This window comes from Halichoeres trimaculatus, unplaced genomic scaffold (genome assembly GCF_033239565.1).
Source record: "Halichoeres trimaculatus isolate MK-OKI-2021-1 unplaced genomic scaffold, fHalTri1.1 fHalTri1_scaffold_4, whole genome shotgun sequence".
Classification (NCBI taxonomy): Eukaryota; Metazoa; Chordata; class Actinopteri; order Labriformes; family Labridae; genus Halichoeres; species Halichoeres trimaculatus.
This window is the reverse complement of record NW_027437182.1, coordinates 36,504,014-36,523,987: the sequence shown is the minus strand read 5'-3', so window position 1 is coordinate 36,523,987 and position 19,974 is coordinate 36,504,014. Positions and strand designations below refer to the sequence as shown.

General features: G+C 40.6%; 1 protein-coding gene across 1 annotated transcript in view; it reads left to right on the top strand.

Moving 5' to 3' along the window:
* The first annotated feature begins 2,156 nt into the window (after positions 1-2,156).
* The window catches only part of tbl1xr1a (TBL1X/Y related 1a), a 65,235-nt gene continuing 47,417 nt past the window's right edge, over positions 2,157-19,974 (top strand). Inside the window, exon 1 of the mRNA XM_074667481.1 lies at positions 2,157-2,491. The gene's annotated coding sequence lies outside the window, so the exon portion shown is untranslated. The remainder of the gene's footprint in view (positions 2,492-19,974) is intronic.

Here is a 19,974-nt window from a genome sequence, read left to right as displayed (position 1 = left end):
GAAGAGAGCTGGTGTGAGCTTACTTATAGCTCCCCAGCTATCTGCCGATGTGTTACAGTTTTCCCTGGTGGACAAAAGGGTTGCTTCTTTGTGCCTTCAGGTTGGAGACTGTTGTTTGTGCTTATGCACCAAACAGCAGCTCAGAGTACCCACCCTTTTTGGAGTCCTTGGGACGGATATTGGAAATCGCCCCAACGGGGGACTCCATTGTCCTACTGGGAGACTTCAATGCTCACATGGCCAATGACAGCGTGACTTGGAGGGGCGTGATTGGGAGGAACGGCTTGCCCGATCTGAACCAGAGCGGTGTTCAGTTCTTGGACTTCTGTCTTCTACTCACAGTTTGTCAAAAACTAACACCATGTTCAAACATAAGGGTGCACCTGGCACCAGGACACCCTGGGTCACAGATCAGTGATCAACTTTGTAGTCGTATCGGCTGATCTGTGGCCATATGCTCTGGGTGAAGAGAGGAGCAGAGCTGTCAACTGATCCCCACCTGGTGGTGAGTTGAATCAAATGGCAGGTGAAGATGCCAGACAGACCTGGTAGACCTAAACAAACAGTGAGGGTTTGTTGGGAACACCTGTCAGGATGGTCTTCAACTCATACATCTGGCAGAGCTTCAACTGCATCCCAGGGTTGGCTGGGGACATGGAATCCGTGTGGACCATGTTCAGCGGTGCCATTGCTGAGGCGGCTGTCAAGAGTTGCAGGTGTGTGGCGGCTGGTACTTGTTGCAGCAGTCATCCCCTAACCCGCTTTGTTTAAAATGATTGTGGAGAGATGCGCTCGGCAATCATACCTCATGGATCGCACGCGCTGTCCGCGTGCTTGTGCTCTTGCATGAAGTGAACTGTGCCGAAGCCCACCTCTTAGAAGCGTGCCGAAGCACGGAAGCGAATCGTGCTTGAGCATGGTTGCGGACACACTGGCCATTCTAAACGTGCTTTAGGGTTGAAGCGTGCTTAGGCACGGCACGGTTGGCCAGTGTGACCGCGTCCTATGTCTCTCAACTAGCCTGGGGATGCCTTAGTATCCCCCCAGAGAGGCTGGTGGAAGTGTCCGGGGATTAGTAGAGTACCCACATTGAATTGGCTGGGATCATTAGTCTTCGCTGATGGCACTGCTGCCCCCACGACCCAGATCCAAACCTGGATAAGCGGTGGAAAATGAAATAAAACGAAACAACATAACTTTAGGAGTAAGATTAAAAATCAAACATGATGATTCTGTTGTAATGGAGTCAATTTAGAAAAACGCACAAACCAAAAAGGTCCAAAGCTCAGCCCTTGACCTATTTTTCTGGTGCATTATGGGGCACTTCAAGAAAAAAAATTGAGAAAGAAAACTTGAACCCTTTGAGAAAACACTCTAAATTTTTGAGTTCATGATGTTGCAAACAACTTTACAAGCTTAAAAATTCACTTATATATTTTATACAACATTTTTATTTTGAGCATTTGGCATTATAAATAACTGTTGTACTACCAGTGTCTGAGTTGTATCCCCAGCCTCAGTATATGCAAATGTCTTTTTAAAGTCCAGATGCTCATAATATGTGTGTAAAATGTGATGGTTCTGGGCTAATATCAAGAGTATCTTCCTATTGCTGGGTCAAAGTAGGAAGTACAATTTGTTAAGGAATAAGAGGCTCCATGATGTACTGAAATGGGCAAAAGGCAGTTTGTTAACAGTCTACATATTATAAGTGTTCTTGTACATGTATGACTTCACAAACTTGAAAATTCTGTTTTGATCTCTTACAGATTTAAAAATTTGCGAATTCCTATAGTCTACTACTACTGGCATTTAGCATTAAAAAGCTGGGATAAACAGAATAGATTATAGACATTGTCTGTGAAAATTAAAACTAATCTATTAAAATATCAGTATCCATCTCTTGCATTGTAAAAACTGGCAATGCCTTCACTTACCAAAAAATTTAATTCAAAAGTATTCTTGTTATTGCGATTTACAGGGAGATATGATTTGATTTTTTTTTCTTAGACATGTTATGTGTGTAATATTTTTAATAGTTACCGTCAACCCCAGCCCGACTACAACATCCTTTTTCTACACTGCGACACCGAATTTGATGTTTATGTGACTGGAGTGTGCTTCCTGCAGCGAGGAGCTCAGGCCTAGCTCATTTTCGCCTGGCAGGTCAGCTGCTCTGTGTTTCAGTCTGAAGCCGTTGGCTGCTACTGAACCGTTTGGCTCTTTTCTCTACTAGCGAGCAAACCTACAATCTAGACCCAACTGTCCATCCAGCTCATTTTTAAGGGGATTTATCATCATATATGCCCGTGTATCCAAAACACATCGGTCATTGGGGATTCCTAGCACCGGATGGCCGGGTCTGCAGGCCGTTATAACGCTTTTTCGAGGTTTAATTAGAGCTAGAAAACAACGGTGGTGGAGGAGGAGGAGATTCCATATTAGGAGCACAGAGGAGAAGGCACCCCCCTTGTGTGATTTGGAGCTTTTGGTGAGTGTTTCTTGCCCTTTTTCGCTATTATTGCCGTTATAAATTGTACCCGAGTGTGTGGTAAGCACGTATGATTGTATATACGAGGTTTGGACGGGTTATTGCGCCGTTTTAAGGGTTTATTTTTATATTTTCTGTCGGGTGTGGGGGATGGGCAGCGTCAGCGCGTGAGTAGGCGCGCGCGTACTGTGCATGTGTTCGCTCTCGTGGTTGGTTTGTGTTTGTGCTCGCGCCCTTCCTTCCTGCAACTCAAGCTAGTTAATTTAAAAACACTGAAGTGATATTTGATTTTAATAATCAATTTGAATTCATTTCTCATGGTTATGCTCTTTACACTAAAAACTAATTTATGTTTATCTACTGTAACTTTTTCTTAACTGTTTTATTTTGGTAATTTTAGCCAAAAAATACACTTTTGAAAATATAAGCTCGAGATTTTTGATTTAATGAATGCTTAAATAGACTGTTTGAGCCATACTGTTAGTGCCCCAATAAGACAGTAGTTTAAAATAAGAATTATAACTTACAATGCAATCTATAGTGTAAGTGTAAGGTAAGCACTCTTACAGTGTTAATTGACAGGTGGAGTTGTGCTTTACAGGTAGTTTCTGTCACAGCTGAGGGTAGTGTTGCTGTTTAACCTTGACTGTCAACAAAGAGTAGGCTCTTAAATGTTCCCATGTGTACAAGTCCATTATTATATAATATTTGAATACCAGTGTGTCAAGCCTTATTCAAAGCTTTGCAGAGTGCTTTGCAGCTGGTTACTCTCAAGCCATGGGCCCTGTGGGGGAAGGGTGACACACACACACACACACACACACACACACACACACACACACACACACACACACACACACACACACACACACACACCCAAAAGGGCCACTTGCCAACCTTGTGGAGCTCAACTCAATGACACAATGTACCAGTCCTAGATAAGGGAAATGCTCTGAATCTGGTTAGGCAGAGTCAGGATTCTCAGGCTAATTGGGTTGGGTTATTTTTAGCTGTGAATTGAGATTCATGTCAGAATTCTTCACACTCATTGTCTTTTATCACCAATTTTCCCACATGGGTTTCTGTGTATTGTTCACTATGAGCTGTATTACAGTTTAACATATATACAGCTTTCATTTAATGTTGGTAATGGAAACAATAATAAAAGATAAGGTGTCCTGATGAGATATTAGGAACTACTTAAACCATGGCCATTTATCAAAGGGAGGAAAGGAGGCTGTGTTATGAAAGTTATTGTTGACATCCCTGCCTGTGTTGTTGCTAATATTAGGTGTGTTCAAAGCAGGTTTATGTATGGTAAATGCAAGTCTACTTCTGTTGGCTCTTTGGTCTCATTTGTCAGACCAAGTAGATCAGGTTCAATACCTCAGATAATTTGCCAATTTTCTGACCATATGTCATCATTTCACTGCTGTGTCTGTTTGTCATTTTTTGGATAGTGATCACTGCCTACCATTTAGTTATTCCCTCAGACACAGGTGCAGGCCATGTGTGTGCTACAGCTGTCTGTCAGTCTTCTTGATGCATTCAGAAGCGACGTGAGACAGCACATATGCTAGTCTGTGTTTTAGCTTTTGCATTGGGGGTCGAGAGTGGATGACAAGCAATAAATTGCTTCCCACAGTTAAAACAAGCATTGTTTACATCTACCAACATAATAAATCTGTATTTTTTATGAGAGAAAATAGTTTGCATGTTACTAGGGATGGGTACCTTTTCCATTTGAAATGATGCCGTACAGATGCCAGGTACACGGATATACATATAAGTACCCAATGGTACAAATTTTAAGTACTTTGGTACAAACTATGCTTTTTTTTTCATCTTTTCACAATTAAAAGGCACACTTTGATATAATTGGAGCTTAAACCAATTGGCTAATTAGTTATTACCATGTTTCCTAAACAACCCCACATTCTGCTTTGTTTGTGGGTTTTTAAAAAAAATGTTTTTAAGATGATTGACTTGAGCACTGATTTCATACTCTTTACTAGACCAACATTTTTGGTAAATGGTTGGTCAACAAACAAGTAGATTGGCTAGTTTCAAAAGTCTGCTTCCTTCTAGGCCAGTAAAGCAAATCTTTTGTTTAACTCTTATCCAACTGGTAGGCTTGTTTTCAGGGATCTAATCTGGCTCTGTCATGGACGACTTAAGACTTTCCTACTGTGAGCTGGCTTGACGAAAACACATACAGAAATTAGAGGTAGTAGGTGTTGGGACTGTGCTTTCTTTTACTTTTAATGAGAAATAATTTTTGTCAGGTGGCTCTGCTTCTTTTAACAGCCAATCTAAATCTGATATTTTGAACATAACTACCTGAAAAGATAGATTTGTTACATGAGTTTAGAGCACTCTTACCCAGTTAAGAGAGGGGCGTGTTTTGACATTACACCTCCAGCTTTGGCTCTTCGTACCTCTTTTATCCGTTGATCTCACTTCAAAGTGAGCCTACCTGCATTAGTTATGTTGGTCCTTTGGTATAAGGGTCTGTGCAGATCACGATCACCTCACATGAGACACAAGAAAGGCTCCTCTGTGCTTGAGAGGGCAGTGCATTAATAGGTAATTTAACTTTGGTACCTGGGTTGCCATATTGTGAAGTGTGAGAGCTATTTGAATCATCAGTCACCGACATATTTCTTGATACCTGCACTCACTAGTGACGATGGGTAAAATACAATCTTGAAAATTCTTGTTCTTTAGGGCCTGATTTTCTACTTGTTTTATAGCTTTAAGCTAACCGCCATCTACTGATGTGTGTTAAATTTCTCTCCTACACAGTGATTCAGTTATTTTGTCTGTTCTGGTTAAGTCCCTTAGGAACTGAAGTAGTTTGTTGCTTCAAAAAAACAAAGTGTCATAGCAAGGATTTGTGTGTTGTAGCTGATAAAGTGATTAGTTGCGGGCTTGATGTTGGGTCCATGCTGTAGGGCATTGACAGCATCTTGCAACACAGAGGGGTTCACTGTTATTTTGACTGAGTAGATGGAGCTTACCAAGTTGTGTGTAGGCTGTGACTGGTCAAACTGGCAAATCACCATTCAAAACATCATGTAGGGCGACTGTCCAGCCTTTACTACCATTTGGACAACTGGTTTAAAATCACTTTAAAACCATTTAAATATATCCCTTTGCCTATTTGGCATAATTTCTAACATGTTTTGCATTCATCAAAAAAAATTATAAAGCATTTGCCCATAAACTTCCGTCATAATATACAAACGAAAATGGTCTGAAGATGTTAATTTTATGAAATATCATCTGGGATGACCATCGAGAAAACACAATTTTGGGACTTTTATTTTGAAACCACCTCTAGGACAAGTTTTGGCACCAGCCAGACACATCTTAGGGATCCAGGGAAACAACTGGAAGGTTGCCAAGTCTATCTTATCTATGCAAATGCATCTATCTTTTAACTGCTTCTATGTAGTAAACACCCCAAAACTGTGAATAATAAGTTTTATCTGCAAATGTATATTTTGATGATAAATTTGAGAGGGACATGCCATTAGAATAAGCCAGTTTGGTATCTATAGCCAACTACTGGCCTGTTGTATTTGAGTGAACTTGAAAACATCATCTGTCATCTGGGTTGACCAAGTATCATGTGGGGCGACCACTGCTTAGCATTTTAAATGATAGATTAATATCCTATCCTTTTTAGTTTCAGTATATTTTTATTGTATAAATGATTAATATACATAAAGTCCATTGTTGAAGCACAACTCTTGGTATACTACTAACATTTTTTTTAATACAGATACCTACAGGACTGAAGATGATAGATAAATCAACATCATGGCCAGGCCTAGTGGTTAGAAGCAGTACTGCAACCTACTCTGGTTCACATTCCCCGCATAAACTTGCTGTAGAAGCAAGACCTCTTCTACAAATATGTCTTTACTGAGGCAGATCTTGCTGCACACAACATGCCCCAATGAGCGCCCTGAAGCGAGGGCCTGTTCATTACTACTTGCGGCTTTAATTAGGACCCGAGCCCCTAGCTGAAAAAATGCAGCTCCTACAGCTTCTTTAAAGCTATATACCTAAAAACTATCATGCCAAGACCTACAAAAAAGTTTCTAATTGATATAGTGAAGTCAAACAGAAAGCTCATAAAATGTCCAAACTTGATGATTTTGACAGTATGTGTTTAAATGAACTTCCCAAATAAACTTCCGTCCCAAATATCTTTTCAGATCATCAGCAAATTTTGTATGTGTATACTAGTCACAGTGAGGATGAAAAGTTATTGCAGGATTTTCAATGACTCCTAAGGGCGTTACCAGGAACGACCGCCAAAGCTGACAGTTTTTTCAGTAACATGCAAACTTTAATAACTCTTGTGTACGATGTTGGATCTGGGCCAAAATGCACAAAAATGCTCAGTGCCACAGAGCATGAATGTATCATATGCTTTTTTTCTGCTTAAAGTACAGCTCCCAACACTGTCACAGGAAGTCATATTTACTGTGTGATTAAAAACGTATCCCTTTTTTAATGTATTATTTTCGATTGTGCTCTGAAATTTCTTTCAGGCTTTCATTAAGCAGCATTGTTCAGGTCATGTTCTGTAGTCAAAGGATGGGACTATGATGCCATGTCAAACTCTGATGTCTAGCCAAGAACCAGGAAATCATTGCAGCTCCTTGATATGAGGTCCAATCTGCTTCAAATTTCACAAATATGATCGGTGGCCACCTACCAACACTATGAGTTCCGTTATTTATTCTCTCATAGCTCCACCCTCTTAAAATGCATGATAGTCACAGCAATAGTTAGTGGTCAGAAGCAGTACTGCAACTTACTCTCTATTTAAGATACCCCACATATGCTGTAGGGGCAAGACCTCATCTTCATGTTTTTTTACTGAGGCAGATCTTGCTGCATGCGCGGTGGCTGTAATATGCACCGACAGGTGCATAGAGAAAAGGGCCTGTTTATCACTGCTTTTGGCTTTAATGCCTGCATAACACCTGTAAAATACGTATATGCATATACATGTATATATAACACGTGTACTTATACATGTTCTTAAAGCATATATTTTTCATCTGTGATATTTTCATCATTTGGGACAACCAACGATTGGCATAACTGTTCTAAATTCAAAATTAAATATTCATCAGTTTTGGCATAAATATGAATCTATATCATACTATGGTTCAGAGGATATTATCTGTAAACATTCTAAATCAGTTTTTTAGGTTTTAGAGCAAAAATGGGTATTGTAATTGTATTAAGAGAGAGACACTGCCATTATAGGATAAATTTACTAAATTATGGTTTACAAAAAATGGAAGGCTACACAAGCCTGTCCTTCTTAAATTGTTCATTTAAAGACTGATACTTCTTCAAATGTTAGTAATGATAAAGAAATATATTAATTTTGAGATAAATCACGGTTGCCCTTGAATGATTTTTCTTGAAGGCTGTGTCTTTTTAATTCAACTGAAAACACGCTAAAATCTCTTAATTTGGGTTTTTGCATAAATGCATGTGTACTCTACATTCCGAATGTTTGAACAATGGCCAAATATATCCTTATTTTTAGAATTTTAAAATTGGCCTATTGAAAAGGCTTATCTGTCAATGACATGCTGATGGCTCTGCTAAAGTTTGTCAACATTCACTCCCAAACTCTGTGCCTCTTTGAATGGTTGTGTTGAATAAACTGGATTAAACTGTTTTCTTTAATTTATAGTGTGGCATGTTTTGATGTCCTGTTGCCATAGACTGTGAAATGCATGTGGTGTTCTCTATTATGTCTCCCATCTGTTTCTGTTAGTGAGTTTCGAAGCCCATCGTCAACCTAGCTTTGTTCAAGCCATGCCCTTATATGGGCCAAACTTGTAGATTTAACAGTTGTGAGAATAACAAAAAAATTCACCTCTTGTAAAGTGTTAGCTGATAGAGAAGATCTATTCAGACCCAAGCTGTTTTTTAAACGAGGTTGAAAACGTGAACATTTTTGCTTTAAAAAAAACTGGCCTTGGTGGCCTCACAGCCAGAGGCTGCTTCTGATATAAGCTAGCCTACGCTTGATTATTGTTGTCAGTAGTACAAAACACAACCAACTGCCTAAGTTTTTACTTCAAACTGGGGTAATCATATGTTTTCAACGGCGCATTTTAGTTATGGAAAGATTTAGTATGTTGAAGCTCTTAACATCAGTAATTCACTTCTTATATATTTTACAACCCATAGCTGATGAAGTTGGTTGGTATTTGACAGCTGATGGCTATGGCTGTACTTTCTGAAGTAAGGGGCCTGCTGACCTCATCAAAATTGTCACCTGTTCTCTGTCTGTATTAAAAAACAAGGCTACCACACCAGCCCTAAAAACACAGCTAGAAACAGAAACAAGATAAATCCTTGAAGTCCCCATTTCTGCGTTGCGCATTTCTCATTTCCAGAGAAGTATCGAAACGGGTAGTGGACATGATCGATTACATTGACTGTGAAGATTCACAGATGCAGAATTTCCATAATTAGAAAGTTGTTATATTATTTTTATTGATGTATAAAAGATCTCTAAATTCATTTATGAGGAATATTGATGAGAAAATATCTCCATGTCCTGACGGCACTGCATGCTCATACAGGCTTTGCATCTCCAGCTTGAACAGCCTGACAGCTCCTGGTGTTCAACGCCTGACGATGTGATAAAGAGAAGTAAAAGTTCACTTGTGTCGTCTTTGCTCTCCGTTGTAGGCAGTGGTTTGGGTTTAAGTCACAAACTAGTAACAAAATGTTCATTTAAGCTCAAACTGCACCTGTATTACAAGCACTGCACTTCCTTGATAGCTACTCACATGACACAGAGCATCACCATGGGTTGAGTGACACAGGTTGAGTTTTACAGGTGTGCACTCTGAGGTATACACAAAATAACTGTGATTAATCCACTGATCGAAAGACCATAGGATAGATTAGGTGACATCAAAAGAGATCAGTAGTTGCAGCAGTAATGTAAACACTGCTAATGGAGACCGTGTCAGTCCTTGGTGTTGCTTTCTCTGAGCAAACGTTGAGAACAGGACAGAAGAATCTGGTTATTTTCAGAGCAGGCAGCTGAGTCATGTTACGTACACAGGACACATTGATTAGTTGGCCTTATTAAATCACAGAGGAAGAGCGCTGGAGTAGTACAGTTATGTAACTGCTGCTTGTCAGTGTTGTGAATTGAAAAGGGAGAGACAAAATGGACAAAGAAGTGCAGTGAGTGAAAATGTCTTCCTTAGTTAGGTAATGGCCTGACATGAGCTGGAGAGATGCTCAAATATGGAGCAGTGGTTTGAATGCTTGAGTAAATTACATTGACTGACAGAAGAAACACAATGCTGTGTTTTGTAATGGTGCTGTGTGAGGGGGAGGTGTGGTAGAAATACTATTAACACATAATCCAATGCAGTCCAGCAGAAAGTAAAAACCTCTAAATGAAAGTTATGTCACATCCTGCTGACACAGTTTTCATAAAAGTCATCCTGTTGGTTTGAAGAACAGGGCTGTGTGAACTTCAAAAAGGGTCACAGATAGTTTTATTTAACTAAGAACTATGGACTAATGAGTCCTAATGGCCAGTGTTTTGTCTCTTTCAAGTAGCTTTGTTGCTTTGTCATCTGTCAGTGGATGTCATAGCAGGTGTGTGGTTTTTACAGATTTATCCAGCTTTCTAAATTTGGTCAATGTGAATTGTGATGACTGTAATATACATGCAGCACAATAAAGAAGTGATATAAATCTCTTAAACACCAGTCTATGAATGCACAAGCCTCTCATTTCTAAGTACACATAACAATGCTTGTAATAAACTCAACTTGTTGTAAATGAACTGCAATGCTAGCTTTGTTTCTTTATATTGTTGTTGTGAAAGTACAGACTATGTTAGCTTATTGTTTAGTATGGTGCTACTAAACTATGAACTGTTTTTAATGAGTGATTTGTTTGTAGACTTGGCATCCCAGAATAGCGCAAGACTTGTGTTGCTGTGTGAGATTACCTTCGACTGTACTGATGTATATGGACGTAGTCTCTATGATGTCACCCATCTGTTTCCAAAGTAAAGTTTATGCTTGATGCGCTGTGAGGTTTGTGTGGCTTTGTGCGCATCATTTAAGCAGCCTTGCCCTCACATGCGGTCTTTCTCCAGCAGTAAATCATAGTGTCAAGCACTTTCAAAAATTTCTAACTTCCACTTGTCCCTGGACAGATGAACTGGAGCTCCCAGTGTCCATAGTAGGGCTGCAGCTATCGAATATTTTAGTATTCGAGTATTCTACTGAAAATCCCATCGATTAATCGAGTAATTGGATAAAATACATTTTTGTTTAGTTAAAGAGCAGTTGTTTTTCAAATCAAATTTTTTCTCTTTAAGAAAAATATTTTTTCTGATACAACATGTCAATAAGAGCACTTGCTTTGGTAGCTCCAAAATTTGTAAACACACTTTGACACATTTTTTGTGCCATGTACATCTCATCAAATGTTGCGGACCCAAATAGCACCCGTTTTGTAGAATGACCCATTAGTCTCCAAACTCCAGAAAAGAAGCTAGATTTGTTGCTAGTTGCTATTTTGTATAAGAGGTAGCTTGAGGGGTCTGAAAACTCTCTCAATATGGCCTCGGCTCTATTTGAAATACCACTCTTTTTTAAAATAAAACGATTCCTTGAGGCGAAGAAAATTACTTGAGTATTTTTTATAATCGAGGACCTCGAATCATTCCAGGAATGGTTTCAGCTCTAGTCCATAGTACAAAAATTACTGGCATTTATATGAGCCATCACACAGAGATTACCATGATAACTGTGTGATAAACCATTCCTGGCTTGAAATTGTGAACAGTCAAAACAACTTCTTGCACTAGATTGGTGCTGTGGTCGTGTGTTTGCGATACTAACCTCCTGCAGTTTGGGAGTTGTGCACTTGGATTTCTCAGTGGGTGCACTCAAAACAGTCAGAAAGTGAAGTGTGGAACCATAGACTGTATAATTAAGGGACGTAGCCTCCCTAACATGACCTGCCATGAAACAGACTTTTGAAGCAGATTGGCTATTGCAGCCAAATTGGAAGTGACGGGGGCTTCGAGTACAGCCATAGGGCGCCTGTCAGTCACATGAGCTGAGCTGTGTCTGTGTGTTTACAGCTTGTTCTTATCATTGGTTTAAACTACAGTTCTTATGTTGACAGTTTTATAATTAAAGTTCCTTGTTTTAATTTAATAGTGTTCTGTCTCCGTCTTGAATCATATGGGTATAATAATATTTTGTGTTCATATACAGTATATATCCTGTGTATATCAATGAATTTATTATATATGTCAGCTGATATATTGGATATCGGCCGATATATGGGATTTCAGCTTTTTTTCCCCCCAGTATTGGTATCGGCATCGGCCCCAAAAATCCCATAACGGTTGGGCTCTCATAGTAACTTTAAAAATAACAAGTTATAAAGAACTTCACTCCTGTATGGTAAGATAAAATGGCTACAAATGGCAGATGAGGTGAAACTGGGTGTAAAGATCTTGTCCTTGTACAGTGTGGAAGCACCTTCAGGGTTGAAACGTTTAGCTTACCTCGCTGTGTTTCTTTTTTTTACCTGCACTGATAACATGTGTTGGTCCAGTGAGGGAGAGTAATGACCAAAGATTTATCACTCCTTAAAATCTGGAAAATGATCTTCTGTCTGCACACACCACCAACACTGAAGTCACCCATGACTCATTAAGTACTGAATTCATCAGTAAGAAATTTAGATTAGCCTCCACCACATTGAAAATCACACCGCCCTTACTTTAGGAAAAAGTAGTTTGAAGTGATTTGAGTTAGAAAGGCTGTAAATCATTGTGTTGGAGAGTGTGTCAGTCTGGTTCTTGCTTGAAAGCAGAACAGTGCCACGATTAGAAAAGGTCTCTGTGCTCAAACAGGTTCAGAGGAGCAGATATTACTGAGCTCTCTCTCTGACACACACACACACACACACACAGACACACACACACACACACACACACACACACACACACACACACACACACACACACACACACACTCAGGTCTGCTCACATGCACATACACACTGGGTTGACAGCAGTCACATTGAGTGTGTGGGAGTGTTTGTGTGTGTGTTGGAAACCCCAGGGGTCAAGTTCAACATTGTGAAAAATGTGTCTGTGCAGGGAGGCCCCTCCCCCTTCCTACCCACAAGGCTTTGAAGTTTACAGGCCTACAGCCCTTTTCCCTCTCTGCTGCAGAGACTGAGTGTGGTTATTTGTGCCCAGCTTCCGTCCCACCCTAAAGCTGCTAAATGAGAGGCACCAAGTTGTTTCTGTGTAATCATACGTTTAATGAAATGTTCTCTCTCAAAGAATTAATAACTTTAATCATCAGAGTGACTCGTTTCATTTCCTGTGTATCTTTTAAGGTCGGCTTTGCTTTTCCTGTTTGTTGTCGTTGTGTGGTACTGCTGGGTTCAACACAAAGTGTCTGTTATAGTGGTGGTATGAGGGGTGTGGGTGTTTTGTCACCTACAAGTTTCAACCTCATCACCTTTGCTCGACAGCACCAAAGTTAGCTGTCAGCTAAACTGGTTAGTAACTTTTAGGCAATGTCGGCCTTAAAGTGATACTCCGGGATGGAACAAGTTGGGTCCTATCACAAGGTTTAGGGCAGAAATTACCCCTACAGCAGTGTTTTTGTGCAGCAGAAGCCCAGGGCGCACACACCAAACACCCCCTCCCTGCTCCTCTGCTGGTTTCCTCTGCACTCAGATGGGGCCATATTTTACTTGACCAAAAACACAAATAAAAGGACTCGCACTGAAAAAATCTGATATCGGTCTGCATTCACGCTTTATTTAGAGAATTTTCAGGGCGTTACTTTCACACAAACACAGCGCTAAATAAGGCTCTAGTTCTCATCAGCATAAAGTATTCAGACCAGTCAGCAAGTCACGATTTTCTTGTCCGTTTAAGGACGTGGTCACACTGGCCAATTGTGCCTTAGCACGCTTCAGCCCTAAAGCACGTTTGGAAAGGCCAGTGTGACCGCAACTGTACCGTGCTGTACACGGACAGCGCAAGTGATCCATTCCATATTATCACCGCGAGCGCCTCTCTCGACAATCATTTTAAACAAAGCAGGGGTGTTAGATGTTAGAGGGCTGTGTCAGGCGAAAACAACTTACTGTAAGTCTAAAACTCTCTAAAGTTGTAGCAGTGCTCTCTGTGTCTCTTTGTACTGACTCTGATGAGATCGCACTTCATGTAAACAGATGCTTCACGATGATGAAGGCGGGCTGTACACGTGTCTGATACCCGCTAAAGTCTGGTTCATGTAGGGGTACTGTGACCGCTGGCCGTACTCTCCAGCTGGGGAACAGCGCTGCAGGGGGGCAATCGTGCTTAGGCATGGCACGGTTTGGATGGCTAGTGTGACCGCGCCCTACAGATGCTAAAAGAAGCTGTTTTAATTGGACTCCCGTGCCACCTTCTGCCCCGGAGTCTCACGCACACTGTTGTAAATGCCTTTTAGCAAAGAGTGTGTTTCGTTTGGAATTAAATGGAGACCAAATCAAAAGGAATTTTCTTTGTTCAAGACAACTTTTTACTGGATACAACTTGCTGATGTAAGGTATCAATCAGTACAGTTACGTAGTGCCACAGTTTGAAATGTGACATCAACCTAACCCCACTCTTCATTGCTACAATCACTACCATCACTACAAAATTAATCACAGAAATCGTTTTCAGCAGAGAAAAACAAACAGATCTCTTTTCTCTCTACTAAATTTTGTCAGCTGGGGTGGTGTTGTCAAAGAAACTCAGACGTGCCATTAAGCAATCCGGTTCTGCTTGACCTGATCAGGAAGCTAAGAAGTAGCGTTTTGAATTAACCTGTAACCTGTGATGTTGGCGCTGATAATCTTGAAGGGAGACTTTTTCAAGATCACTTAGAAACTCCTCCCAGCCCCTTTAAGTGATTGCCAAATTAAATATGATGCTTTGGATCATCTCCAATTTGTAGATTTGATTCTTATTTTTGTCCTTTTTTGTGGTATTATCTTTTGTGATTTGTAAAATATCTTGGACATTGTGTGTTAGCTTGACTTGATGTGGTCAATCCTCAGGTGGAATGTGAATGCCACTGTCTTTTAAAACTCATAAGGCTCTTAAATATCAACATTTTACAGTGGGATGTGCCTGCCTGTGCTGTGCTTTGTCCACGGTATGTAGACCATGGTGGTGCAATGGTCAGGATGGTCTTCCACCTCTTATCCTTCCTTGGAAAGCAGGGCCATACTGTAGCTCCACTGTCATCATGCCTTTGTACTTTTACATGGATCCAGCTTGGTGCACAGTGAACTCACCTTGTGTCTGTAACACCTCTGTTCCTAGCATAGTGCTAGGACAATAACCCTAAGTCTATGGTGGAACATAGGTTGCAAGTATTGTTCATTGAAGTGGTGATATGAAGGGGGTTGACAAGGAAAGGCTGGTCACTGTGCGCCGTGAACCTCATCACCTTGTCAGTGATCCATCTGGCCATAATAAGGGCCAAGCCCTGTTGTTGTTACTGTTTTTTCTTTTTTTAGTTTTTACCCACCTTATCACTGAAAGGCTGACCAAAGAAGCCTTGAGGCTTTGATCTTTGGGAGATAACGACGTCTAAAATGGCTTTTCTTTTCTCTTTTTTTTGGACCTATTAATTTGTTTTTAACATTATTTACGAGTTATTCCATGGTGAGTGGAGAACATGTATGGCTCAGTATCCTCATCTGGCAGCTGAAGTTAAGTGTTTGCTTTGAATCCCAACCTCATTGACACCTTCAGAGCCAGTATTGTCTAAATTTAGGCATTGTTGGCTTTACATGAGCTGACTGTGAGATACGCTGATGGTGTGTATTTCTGCTAGTAACACTTGCAGTATGTATGGACAAAGCTGGAGATAAAACACAATAACAAATTTAAGTGGGACTGCCTTCAGGTTCTGGACCTCAAGGTTTTGCTTATTGGTGTAAAATGGAAAACCATGATGTTGAGGTTAGAGATGTTTGTTGTGTCTTTACTGAGTTACATGAATTTCTTCAGTTTGTGAACTAGAGCTGGTTTGCCTGAGTGTTGGCGAACTTACCCAATGTCCGACTGGTCAGTGTAGCTCTTTAAGTTTACTAAGGGCCCAACACTTGTGCTTGAAAATTTAGGGGTAGGAATCAGGAGCTGTTTACTCGACAATGCTTTTAGGATGAGACGTGAAAGTATTGTTGCGTTTTGGCCTCTCATTAACATGGAAACTGTTTTAGCCGACCTGAAGTGCAAACTTTTGGAATCAGCCGCCAGAGCAGATTTTTTTCTGACAATAGTCCAACAGTACCATTGTTACGATCATTGCGGACTACCGTTGTGCAGTGGCGTGGCGTGATTTTTTTTTTGAGGAAGCCAAGTGAGATAAAGTCTCTAATCTGTATGACTTTTAGGGAGTGGGGTACATAACAGACTATGTTGCAGCTTGTATATCGCTATTTCATGTAACGGAATGACCTGTTAGAGCGTCCAGAGAGCGCTCATTTTACTTACTTTGAACACTGACACACGCCCTTTAGCTCTCCCACCCTCAGTCACTCATTCACACACGTACGTTGTCGTCTTGACTTAGCTTAAACATCTTACTAATTTACTCAACCGCCCACTCAAATGCACAACCGGCCGCTTCATGGGCACTGCTAATGCCTGATTTCATTCAGTGGCTTGATAATGAGGATACTGTGATTCGATTGGTTTGAGGCCAAAGACGGGGTGGCTTCCCTTGACACAGTCTTAGCCAATCACAGGTGAGCAGTGTCACGACCGCAGCCTCAACTTATTGGCTTATCATTCTTGTTTTTTTTTCACCAAGGGATGCCAACTCAGCTTGGCTTCCTTGCAGACAACAGCGTGCAGTATCGTATTTTCACCACGCATTCGCCACAGAACATTTATGAGGGCGCTGTTTTACACATTGTAAAATGCTCAATAAGTAGAGGAGAGAAATAAGGAAGAGATGACTGATGAAACAGAAGAAGTATCAAAACTGTTAAAAGGAGTATTTTTTATGAAATCACAGCTACAGTCTGAAAAAGAGAGGAAGCATGGCTTCCCTTGGCCTCCAGGAAAAAACGCCACTGCCGTTGTGTCTGTGCTGCTGGATGTGCTGATTCTGCTATCTGTCTTTCAACAAAATGAGCATCTATCGCTCCACTTCTGCACTTAGTTTTTACCAAAACACCAAATGATCAGCTCAACTCTACTTCATTGGAGATCTACCAAAGGCTGCTTATGGACAAGACAGTTATAGCGCCAACTACAGGCCTAGCATAATTACCACAGCGTTTTCAGTACCCCAGTGTTTCCGGATAAACACCGATTTTTTTCTGTGTTTTTGGGTGAGATGTTGCCATGTAAAGTCAGTGGTTCCATCTATGGGGCTCAGTGGGTAACTCACCATGCTGTAGGATAAGATTTGGGATCTGACCCAGGTTAATGATAACCCAGGATAATGATAATATCATGATACGGTGTTAACTGATTTATGTAAAGGTTCATCCCGAGCGATAAGTGCATCTCTTGAGTTTTTTTTAAAGCTGTCTCAATTCATGCACCCCTTAGCTGCTGTTATTTTCCTCTGTGCTCAATTATCTACCTTTTACGTTCCCCCGATTCATGTGACCTCCAAAAAATGCACTGTCATCAGGAGTTTGCAAACTCTTTTGTCAGAGAAAAAGCCAATCCCAATTAATTCGTTAATCCACTGATGCGTACTGTTTTTCCAAATGTGCTGCTTAGTTCCTTCTTTTGGGTTGTTGTGTAACGTTTTTATTCTACTAGAGGTCGACCGATATGGGTTTTTTGGGGGCCGATGCCTATATGCATAGCCGATTTTTCCAATTTGATATTCAGGCCAATTGTTAAATAAATATATATTTATCACATTTTTGTGAAATGCAGCAATTTCTGAGCAACTAAAAGAAATCTATTACAACAAGTCGTGTCCAGTCCTCTGAACATTTATTCAGCTTTCAAAGCAATGAAATATTTTGTCTGAGTAAACACACAATGTAACAAGCAGTAGTAAACATTCACACTCTTCTTAAAATGTCAAAAAAGAAATTTTAACTTATTAATATAATTTGAACAAAAGTATGTAATGTATCCAAGTGGTTCCACAAGTTTAAGGTGCTCATCTTTTTTGTGCCTGATCAAAAATTGCGTCATTTTATACGACGGATCAAAAATCGGCTTTTTAAAAGAAAATACGGCCGATGGCCAATAGAGACAAATGTCCAAATATCGGCCCGATATATCGGCCGGCCGATATATCGGTCTACCTCTATATTCTACTAATGAACCGTCATCAGAGTTAACCTTGGTTTGTTCTTTAAGCATCCATGTAATAATGTCATTGTAGCAACTTCACCCCCCCACCATGGTCCTTTTCATGCAGACATTTTTCTTGTCAAGCCCCTCCGAAAATATCTAACATCTGTGCTGAGACGCACAGACGAACCGGAGCTCCTAGTGTTCGAGGTACAAAAATTACTGGCACTTATATGATTAATCACACAAAGATCACCGTGACAACTGTGTGAAGAACAATTCCTGGCAGGAAATTGCAGAAAAACTCAACATAGAAGAGGAACTGGCAAAAAAAAAATGATGTAAACCGTTTAAACAATTTCTCCTTCCCTAGTTTTGTACTGTGGTAGATGTGCATTTGTGATACACCGCCCCCTTCAGCTTGGGAACACACGCCACTCAGAGTGATAAAAAGTGTAAAAGCCTCACACCTTCCCTCATGCTGATTCTGCGCGTCTCATTTCCAAGTTCATGCGGAAAGCGTAATACAGCCTCAAATGTCTCTGCTGGCTTCCCTTCAAAATCTAAATCTAATGTTGTTCCAGAAATGCAAATGTCCTCAAAGTGCAGTTTGCATCTCTGGTGTAGTTAAAATAATCATACATTGTAGAAAATTGCACGAGGAAAGCTTTTTCTGCTTTCTAACTGATAAAAACGAGCCATTAAAAGTCTGCTCCCCTCGTACTGAAGAAGGAAAAGCAGAGACGATGTGCATTCCTCAGCTTCCAGGACAGGGTTGACCCACCAGCTCAGGAATGCCAAGCTGCAGCTGCAGTGCTGGTGCAAATCAGTCTGTTATGTGATCTACCAGAGTGGTAGTGTGGACGGTGGCTGTGCTGCTTTTGTCAAACATGTTTGGTTTTGCCTCTGCAGTGTCTTTGGGAGTTACTTCATTTGTATTTGTTGTGCTATTAAAACACCAGCAAGTGTTTAGAAAAGAATCTGAGTAAAATATGATTTACTTGAACTCCTCCTCTTTCCAGGTAGAAGCTGAGTTACAGAGTATTTTCTGTGTATCTCTGTAGGTCAAGTGTTGTAACATGGAAAAGTGGAACCTGTTGTTTTGCCATAAGCTCTGCAAACGCTTATGTCAGAAGCTCTGGTTGTACAAAGTTGTTACCCTCTGTGGCCTTTCCTCTGAGAGAGATGGTGTGTTCATATCAGTGCCTCTGCCTGTGCTGTGGTACTTCCACTGATAGCTGCAGATATGTCACTGACCTGCTATTATCTTTACACGCCTGCTACCTCTGCGTCTGGCAAATGTGTTCTCCTATTTCCCCTATCTGGCGTTTTCTGCATTAATAAGTAACTTCACAGTAGTGATGTCAAAGGTTAACTGTTTGTTGGTTAAGTACTAACATTTTTTTGTCCAGTAATCAGGTTGATTTGCATACACTGTTAAAGAAATGACCACTTTGCTGATGGTTTCTCTGGCAAGCTGTCAGGAAAAGAAAGCCAGCGAAACAGATTCTAGTGTGTGTGGTAATAATCTTGAGTTTGGTTGTAGTAGTGCTAATATAAGTACTTGGTGTCTTTATTTTAGGATTGATAATTTTTAAAGGTATTCACAGTGCTTTTAAGCATTGAGGGTTATTGTTGTCAGGGAAAGCGTAGGCCCATGGTCATGTCCCACTCCCACATCATGTGTTTTCATCTGTAAAGGGGACATATGCTGATCCCTGATTTGATACTTACATATAATATAATAAATTTGAAAACAAGACCTTTCACCCCCTGAATTTTCAAACAATGAGATATTGTATTTTTTCTCATATCCTAGTATGAGATTTGATGCCTCTGAAAATAGGTCATTGCGAGATGACCGCGAGATTTCAAACGTCGTGACGACACGAGGATCCTTTCTTTTCATTGGAGTAATCTGATAAAGCAGCTCCTCCTCTGTGATGTCAGTTAGTCATACAACCGCCACTGAGAGATACACCCACCAACTGACTGAGTGCTGGATGCAGGGACTCTGCTCTGCTGAGCAGCTCGGCTTTACATGGTGAATTAGCAGTTACAACACTGTAGTTTTAACAGACGTCGTAATACTTGTGAGACTGTG